Below are 10,230 nucleotides of genomic sequence, written 5' to 3' on the forward strand. Positions count from 1 at the left end.
ACAATCAGTTTCGCATAGCAATAGCCAAAGGTTAATTCCTTAACTCATTGACCCTAACAAGCAACTAAACCACCCTAATCTCTTAGGTGAAGTTCAATTTCAAGTTGCATTAAGACTTAGAACCTTAAGATTGCAGAATTAGGTCTCCTTATCCCTAAGAAATCCCCAAATTCTGATTGCTAACTCAGATCGGAGAAGCAAATCCAACTTCCATTGGTAATTGTTCCTCTAAGATGAATCAAACGAATTTCCATTCATAGATTGCAAGAAAAACAGAATTCACAATTCAATTAATCCAAGAACTCAAAATTCAGAAGCAAGAGTCAAATCAATACATCAATTTGAGTTCCATAAACCCCTAACTACAAGAAAACTACTCAAACATAGGAGAAGAGAAAGAGAAAGAAGAAAAACTCCAAGAAGCCATAGCCAGAAGATCCAATCCGATTCCTCTTTGGGGAAGCTTCAAGACTTGACCCCAATCTTCTCTCTCAATCTCTCTCAACAAGATCTAACAGAAAAATGGAAAAATAAAATTGAATCCTCGAAAATCTAAATGCTTCTGGTTTTTATAGAAATTCTTAGATTTGCGCGTTATCACTTTTATGAGAAATAGTAGCTACACAGAAGGTTTATGGTTGCGCGTTAGCACTTTTATGAGAAAAAGTGACCACGCGAAACTTTCCTGATATTGAGGGCTCTCTGGACCTATCACTCTTGCTGATAAAAGTGACAACGCAGAGCTCAAGTGGTTGCGCATGATCACTCTTATGAATAAAAGTGATTACGCGCAACTCGCCAAGTTTAAGGCTATCTGGAACGCTCACTTTCGATGATAATAGTGGTTACGCGGAGCTTTCCTGATATTTTGCCTCTCTAGAACGCTCACTTTTAATGATAAAAGTGGTAACGCCCAGGCTTCACTTCTTCTTTGAGCTCTGGAGTGATCACTTTCACTGACAATAGTGATCACGCCTAGTCTACATTTCCTTGTTCTTGCGTTTTAGAGTCCAGACTTGCTACTTTTCTCTTCCTTTTCATCAAGCCTCCATTTTCATGAACCTTGCTCGAATTGATCCTTCAAAAACAAGATCAAAAACTTAATTTCTAAGCTAAAATTTCACAACTGCTAAAATAACTACAAATTGAAAGAAAACTTCAAATCATTCTCTTTTTCTGAGTTTTTCTGCTTTCTTCATATATTTTCCTTATCAAATGAGTTAGAATTATGCTAAAATATCAGTAAAAATATGGATTCATCAACTTCTCGCACAGAAGTGGGGTAAGGTAGAGAAGCAATGATATCAATTTTAGCCTTATCAACTTGAATACCCTGACTGAAGACTAAGTGACCTAAGACTATACCCTGTGTGACCAAAAAATGACACTTCTCAAAATTTAACATAAGGTTAGTTTGGATGCACCTATGCAACACCTTAGATAAACTCTCTAGGCATGCATCAAATGAAGAACCATAGACAGTAAAATCATTCATGAACACCTTCATGCAACTCTCCAAAAGGTCAGAAAATATACTCACCATACACCTCTGAAAAGTGCCTGGAGCGTTGCACAAACCAAATGGCATCCTGGTGTAAGCAAATGTGCCAAATCGGCAGGTGAATGTGGTCTTGTGCTGGTCCTCTGGTGCATGTACCCAGAAAATCCATCTAAAAAGCAGTAATGGGATTTACCTACCAGTCTCTCCAAAACCTGATCGATGAATGGAAGAGGGAAATGATCCTTGCGATTAGCCTGATTAAGTCTTCTATAATCTACACAAACTCGCCAACTGTTTTGAACTCTGGTCGGAACCAACTCATCATCCTGGTTCTTCACCACAGTCATCCCAATCTTCTTTGGGACCACCTGCACAGGACTAACCCTCTTACTGTTAGAAATGGGATAAATAATACCTACTGCCAGTAGCTTTGTGACCTCCTTCTTCATAACATCTAAAATAGTAGGATTGAGTCGTCTCTGTTGCTGTCTCACAGGTCAAAACTCATCCTCCAATAAAATTCAGTGCATACAAATAGCAGGACTAATTCCAGGAAGATCAGCAAGGGTCCAACCAATGGCCTTCCTATGATATCTCAAAACCTGCAGTAATCTATCCTCTTGATCAGATTTGAGATCACAAGCTATAATGACAGGAAGTTATTGGTTGTCCTTTAAGTAAGCATACTTCAGATGTGTAGGCAAAGGCTTAAGCTCTATTGATGGACGTAGAGATAGGTCAACTGCTGGTGATGAAACATCTACTGGTGTAACCATATCTGCTACACCTGCAATATCAACACTACAAACAGCACAAATAGATGAATCATCACAAGTACATGATGGGTTAGTAGAATCTGTGAAATCAGCAAACAAATCATCTAAATTTGTGCCGTCATCAACAAGTAAATCAATAACATCCAAACTGAAAATAGAATGGTTCTCTGTTGGGTGTCTCATTGCCTCAAAAATGTTGAGCCGCACTAAATTGTCACCAAACTCCATAGAAAGGGTCCCTATATGCACATCTATCTTTGTTCGCACCGTCCTCAAGAATGGTCTCCCAAGAATCAATGTAGCATGGCTGGGCAGTTCATCCTTCATCTCTAGAATATAAAAATCAGCAAGAAAAAAGAGGTCCTCAACTTTTACAAAAACATCTTCCATGACACCAAGTGGCTGCACAGTGATCTTGTTTGCTAGCTAGACGACAATTCCTGTAGGAATCAAATCTCCAATCTGTAATGATCTAAAAACAGATGCAGGCATAACATTAATTGAAGCACCTAAATCCTGCATAGCATTTGTAAAGACTTCCTCTCCAATTGTACAAGGGATGGTGAAAGTTTCTAGATCTTTGCACTTCTGTGGTAACTCAGGGAGCAAGTCCTGTGGATTAATTGCAGACACATTCTTATTCTAAAGAAGTGCAGAACCATTTCTCCCCATACTCACTCGCTCATTACCCTTCAGCTTCCTCTTGTTAGTACACAATTCCTTTAGGAACTTTGCATATTTAGGAACTTGTCGGATAGCATTAAGGAGAGGAATATTTACTTCTATTCTACTGAACATGTCCAGCAACTCATTATCTGACTCTGGTTTTTTTCTTGCTGCTACTGGTCTATTCGGGAAGGGAGGTGGAATATGTTTTCATTGGATGCATCACTATTATTTTCAGAATCTGGTGCTGCAACTACAACTGCTGGTAACTCTTTTCTACTTCGCAGGGTAATAGCACTCACATTTCCCTTTGGATTCATGACTGTTTGAGAAGGCAGATTACTGGAACCTTGAGACTGAATCTGACTCAATTGAGTGGCTAGTTATCCAACCTGAATCTTCAAATCCTGGACAGTTGCTTGCATGTTTTGTTGAAATTGCAAGTTGTTTGTAGCCATCTACTGCATCATCTCCTGGAATGATGGCTCACTCCTTTGTGCAGGAGGGGGTGGTGGAGGTGGCTGTTGCCTGAATGGAGGCTGGTATTTGCCTAGAGCAAGTTGAAATGAAGGTTATTGATTTTGTTACTATTGTCCCCATCTCAAGTTTAGATGATCTCTCCAACCTGGATTATATGTCTGAGAGTATGGGTTATAATTCTATTGCTAGTTTGGAGATCTATACTATTGCTATTGGTTGGTGTAGATTCCAGAAACATTTGCATCTGTCTCTTGCAAGGTAGGGCATGAATCCGTAGGGTACTCAGTGGAAGTACATATGCCACAGACTTTTGCTGGCTGCTCACTTGCTGCACTTACTTGTTGTTGACCAATTACCAAATGCCTCACCATGGTGGTCAACTCATTGATTTTGTTCTCCAGTCTTTGATTTTCCACACTATAAACAGCACTAGTACCAGCACCAAGTGCTATCTCATTTACTCCCTTAGTAACTCCTCTGAATCCAAATTGTTGAGTGTTGGCTGCCATGTTTGTAATAAGTTGCCTTGCAGCTTGTGGTGTTTTATCCATCAATGCTCCTTCACTTGCTGCATCTATCATGCTCTTGTCCATCAAAGTTAGTCCCTCATAAAAATATTGAATTAGTAACTGCTCACTTATTTGATGATGAGGATAGGTAGCACACAACTTGTTGAACCTCTCCTAGTAGTCATACAAAGTCTCTCCATTCAGCTTCCTTATACCACAAATCTCTTTCCTTATTGCTGCAGTTCTGGAGGCAGGGAAGAATTTCTCCAGAAATAACTTCTTCATTTGATTCCATGTAGTGATTGTTGAAGGTAGGAAGTAAAGCCAATCTTTTGCAACACCATCCAGAGAGAAAGGAAATGCCTTCATTTTGACATGGTCTTCAGGCACTCCCTGAGGTCTCATGGTAGAACACACCACATGGAACTCTTTTAAATGCTTATGAGGATCTTCACCTGCAAGTCCATGAAACTTTGGCAACAAATGGATAAGTCCAGATTTAAGCTCATAACAGGTTGTTTCATCTTCAGGATATTGGACACACCATGACTGATACACAACATTAGGTGTAGCCAATTCCTTCAAAGTTAGCCCAGGGTTATCAGCCATATCCTCACTTTTAATCTTGGATTTACTAACAGTTTCAGACTCACCAAGTACACTACCACTGTTTTTGTTAGCTCTTATCCTACGGAGTGTTCTTTCTATTTTAGGATCAGGTTCATGCAATACACTAGGGTTTGCCCTGGTCAGGCAAGGTTAGAACCAACAAGAACAACAAGTACTCAAAGAATGCACAAAGCCAATTTACAAAGCAAGTACCATCAAAATGTAAGATATGACTGAAGTGAGACCATGATAAATCTATTTTTGGTATAGGAAAACACCAAAAAAAATTTCAGAATTTTTTGAATTGATATTTTATGGAAACTAGAGGCCTAAAATCAAGAAAAATAGGTCAATAAATGTTAAAAAAGAAAAAACTTTTAGAAAACAGGCAATTTTTGAAATTCTAGGCAGCCTCAACCAACTTTGTGGGTTGCATTGCATAGGAAATTTTTTTCTACCCCAAATGCATATATAATATGCTAATTCTGAGTTTTCTAGGAAAAGTTATGCCACTTTGAAGTTTCACAAAAATTTTCTTGGCCACCAAGATGTATCTCTTTTTCTATTAATGCTTTTTGAAATCTACCAACTCTACACACTAATAGACATTAAAAGAAGTGTGGACAAAAAAATTCGGACCAAAATTCGATCTCTAAGTATATTTTTGGAATTTTTCAAAATCGGATGAATAGTGCATGATTAGTGCATGAACAGTGACTAATGGAACAGTCGAATTCCTCTGTTTTCTGCCTCTACTACTCCTCTGTTTAGACATTTATATGCACAAAATTTTTGTTCAACCCCACACAAGGCATCAAACATGAAATACTTAGTGATCAATCTGGAAATTAGGAATGATTATTGAAGAAAACAAACAACAAATCATAAAGGACAACACAATGAACTGCAGATTACAGAATGCAGAAACGAATCACAAAATCAATTACACAAGAACAGAGTTTGGAAACTAGCACAGAACACAATACACGACAAAATGCAGAAACGCTTAAACATTGAATCAAGTAGTGCATATGATGAAGTAAAAACAAAATGACTTATGTCCCCGGCAACGACGCCATTTTGATAACCACGTCGCAATGGCATCAAACAAACTAGATTTCTCAACAATTTTTCAATACAAGGAGCAAACCTAGGTCATCTCAGAAGGACATAAAATGCATTCTGCTTTCAGTTCCATCATATAGTTTACAGTTAGCTTGGAGAAGGATTTGTTTGAATTCAATTGTAAACAACAGAAGAAGAATAAAGAACAATTCCAACGAAATATGAACTTCAACCAATTCAAGATCTCAATCCCTACAATGCAATTCGTATTGTTCACACGAATACAATTCCAAAGAAATTCCAATCAACACTAATTCAATTTGACATTAATACTCTAAAATCTAAATCTAAATTATGAATTCCATCAAAACAAGAACTGCAATCGCAAATTCAATACTCTAACAAAATTCAGAACATTCGATTGATTGATTGAATTAGGTGAATTCAATTATTTCAAATCTGAAATTAACTCATTCTCTGTTTAGGATGCAAACAGAAATTCAAGATCATGAATAACGTAATTAACCTAATCAGAAAAGAGAGAAAAAGGAAGAAATTCGATAGAACCTAATCCATAACTTGAATGCAATGTAGTTCTTGAAACCTTGAACCGATTGATGAATTAGCCTTGCTTCATAATCAAGATTGCTTGGAGGGGAAGAGGAAGAGGAAGAGAAAGAGAGAAGAAGATGAAAAATACAAAAATAAAGGAGAAGAGAGCATTTCGTATGGAGACTTTTTGAATTCTAAAAAAAAAAATGAGGGAAAAGATTTTTTACATGAAGTCATAACCTTTATTTAAAGACAAAATAATTAGGCTTAATTAAGACCCAACTCCCTAATGAGGTTTCTAAACACCTAACTAAGTAATGTCAATAATACAATCAAATTTTGAAAATGTCATTGCAGGGCCACAACATTGTGACACATTTTTGGGCATGAAGATGCTTGAACCGGGCTTTTCTCCCAACAGAGAAGTGGTAGATCTCTCTCTTATCTTTCCAGGGACACCAAGTTTGTTCAATTCCGATTAAGGTAGCTTCAGATATAGTCTTTGCAAGAAACTATGTCAAAACAAGAAATTATGACCGGAATTAAGAAAGATTTACATTTAAATCCTACATGACTTACCAACACAAATCTAAACTAATACATCAAAATAGTACACTAATGAGACTCAATTAAACCAAAAACATGGAGAGAAAGATGTGCTAAAATATGACTATTACATCTTTAACAAGTAAATCACTAAGAGGTTTTGCTATTTTTGAAAAATCCTTAATAAACCTCCTATAAAACCTGCATGACCCAAGAAACTCCTAACTCCCTTAACATTTATTGGTGGAGGTAGTTTACTAATAACTTCTATTTTTACTTGATACACCTCCATTCCTTTTTCTGAAATTCTATGGCCAAGGACAATTCCCTCTTGGACCATGAAATGACACTTTTCCCAATTCAAAACAAGGTTAGTATCTTGACATCTCTGCAAAATAGTGGACAAATTAGCTAAACAATTATCAAAAGAATTGCCAAAAATAGAGAAATCATCCATAAACACTTTAATAATTTTCTCCACTAAATCAGAAAAAATGGACAGCATACACCTTTGAAAAGTAGCTAGAGTGTTGCACAATCCAAATGACATTCTTTTATATGCAAAAACTCTAAATGGACATGTAAATGCAGTCTTCTCTTGATTCATAGGGCCACCGCTATTTGATTGTAGCCAAAATATCCATCAAGAAAATAACAAAATTCATGTCTAGCTAGTCTTTCCAACATTTGATCAGCAAATGGCAATGAAAAGTGATCTTTTCTAGTTGCATCATTTAATTTTTTATAGTCGATACACATGCGCCAGCCCTTGACAGTCCTAATAGGAATTAATTCATTCTTTTCATTAGGTACAACGGTCATTCCTCTTTTTTTAGGGACAACTTGGACTGGACTAACCCATTGGCTGTCCAAAATTGGGTAAATAACCCATGCATCCAGCAGCTTCATTACTTCTTTTCTCACTACTTCTTTCATGGCTGGATTTAGTCTTCTTTGTGGCTGTACTACCGGTTTAAAATGCTCTTCAAATAGAATTCTATGCTTGCAAAAAGATGGATTGATTCCCTTTAAATCTGAAATATGCCAACCAATTGCAGACTTATGGGCTCTTAAAATTCTCAGCAATTTCTCTTCTTCTTCTTCTTCTTTGAGATCATTACTAATAATCACAAGATTTTCATGTTCTTGGTCTAAGAAAGAGTATCTCAAGTGAGAAGGTAACTGTTTCAGCTCTAGTTTCTCAATCTTCTCTTCCTTCATTTCATTTTTCAGTTCTTCCTTTGCTGGATTTTTGGAAAAAGGAACAATTGGCAAGGTGTCCAACTACTGCACATATTCTCTCAAGTATTCTTCTTCTTTTACAGCAGCAGAATGATTCCCTGCAACTATTATTTCCTTTAACAATGAAATTTCATTAGCATTATCAATAAAATAAGGGAAAGTAATAGAATCTAGAATATCAACCCTCATACAAGTAACATCATCATTGGGATGTTTGAGTGCCTCAAATACATTAAAAATAACCTTTTCATCCTGCACTCTCAACATAAGCTCTCCCTTTTGAACATCAATTAAAGCTCTCCTTGTAGCTAAGAATGGTCTGCCCAAAATTAAAGGAATGTCGACATCCACTTCCATGTCCAAAATTACAAAATCTGCAGGAAAAATAAATTTGTCAATCTTAACTAGCAAATCCTCTACAACACCATAAGCATGTGTGTAAGATCTGTCCGCAAGTTGTAAAGTTATGCTAGTAGGCTTGACTTCTTCTATTCCAAGTCTCTTCATGATAGCAAGAGGCATGAGATTAATGCTGGCCCCAAGATCACATAAAGCTTTCCCCATGGTGCAATTTCCAATAGAACATGGAATGCTAAAAGAACCTAGATCCTTTAATTTTTGAAGGAGTTTCCTTTGTAAAATAGCACTGCATTCTTCAGTCAAAGGGACTATTTTATCATTCTCAAGCTTTCGTTTCTTAGATAACAGCCCCTTCATGAATTTAGCATAGGAAGGCATTTGTTCAAGTGCTTCAGTAAAAGGAATATTTATTTGAAGTTTCTTGAAGACATCTAGAAACCTCTCAAATTGTTTTTCTTGTTTTGGATTGGGCATTCTTTGATGGTAAGGAAGTCTCTTGTATTTCTCCTCATCAATAGGTTGATTAGCTTCCTCAAGTATTTGCCTCTTTGTCTTCCTTATAGCCCTTGGAGAACTCTCTTTTTCTGAATTTTCTCTTTTCAGCAAAGTAAAATCTCCTTCATCCAGATCAAATTTTAATTTCTCCTCTATAGCATAATTATTTCCTCTTTTTTTGGCAGGTTTGGGACTCCCCACAACAGCTCCACTCCTAGTCATTATAGCTTGACATTGTTTTTTCAGATTAACAACTGCATTGCTAGGAAATCTCACCTCTTCTCCGCTGGATAATTGTTCAGCCAGTTGTCCAATTTGAGTTTCAAGCTTCTTCATGGAAGATTCTTAATTCTTGAAGCTTGTTTGGGTTACTTTCATAAATTGTAGCATGGTTTCCTCCATCTCATTCAACCTTTCAGTCATAGGCTTGGAGAATTTTTTATTCTTTTGAGGTTGAGTGGCTAGATTCCCTTGAAAATAGGATTGTTGTGCTGCTGGACCTACACCAGAAAAAGGTAAAGCGGAATTAAAATTCTTTGCAGTAGAATATTGAGTGTTCCAATTAGAGTACTGCTGATTTCTGCTATTAGGACACTGAAAACTAGGTAGGAATGAAGGTTGTTGTCTCTGAAAATTTCCTATATAATTAATTTGCTCCTGAGGTTCATTTGTAGATGCATCACATGCTCCATTAGCATGATTTCCTCCACAAAAATCACAAGTAAGTTAAATATTCTTAATTGGAACAGCCTGTAAGTTGCTTATTTGTTGAGTTAGTGCAGCAATTTGTTTTGAAAACATTTGACATTGCAGCTAGCTTTGTGCAAGAAAAGTCTCAAGAATTTTGGCTTCATATCCTCCACTCCTTGTAGAGTGTCTAGAATTAGAATTTTGATACATAGATGAAGCCATCATCTCTATAATTCGTTGAGCTTCTTCCAATGATTTAGTATTCAATGATCTTCCCACAGTTGCATCAATCATGGTTCTAGGGGCTGGACTCATTCCATTATAGAAAGTTTCCAGTTGCATCCATTCCGGTATGCAATGGTGTGGACATTTCCTTAATAATTCTTTATACCTCTCTCAAGCTTTATATAAAGATTCTCCTTCTTGCTGCACAAATGATGTAATTTTCCTCTTAGTTTGGTAGCTTTAGATGGTGGAAAATACTTGGTAAGAAATTTATTGACAAGGTCTGCCCAAGTGGTGATGTTTCCTTGTTGTTGAGCTTGCAGCCAACATTTAGCTTTATCTCTTAATGAAAATGAAAATAGTCTCAATCTAATTGCATCCTCGCTAACTCCATTCATCCTTATTGTATCACAAAGCTGCAAAAATTAGAGATATGTAAGTTACGGTTATCCGAAATTGAACCAGAAAATTGATCATGCTGAACTAAATGAAGTAAAGCTGGTTTTATTTCAAA

The 10,230-nt window shown here is 36.7% G+C and overlaps 1 non-coding gene across 1 annotated transcript; it reads left to right on the plus strand.

The window, feature by feature from the left end:
• Window positions 1–9,843: 9,843 nt before the first annotated feature.
• LOC113853444 lies at window positions 9,844–9,949 on the plus strand. The gene has a single exon (XR_003502616.1). It is a non-coding gene; the product is annotated as a small nucleolar RNA R71 (small nucleolar RNA).
• Window positions 9,950–10,230: the final 281 nt, after the last annotated feature.

Source organism: Abrus precatorius, unplaced genomic scaffold (genome assembly GCF_003935025.1).
Source record: "Abrus precatorius isolate BTA unplaced genomic scaffold, Abrus_2018 Scaffold10, whole genome shotgun sequence".
Classification (NCBI taxonomy): domain Eukaryota; kingdom Viridiplantae; phylum Streptophyta; class Magnoliopsida; order Fabales; family Fabaceae; genus Abrus; species Abrus precatorius.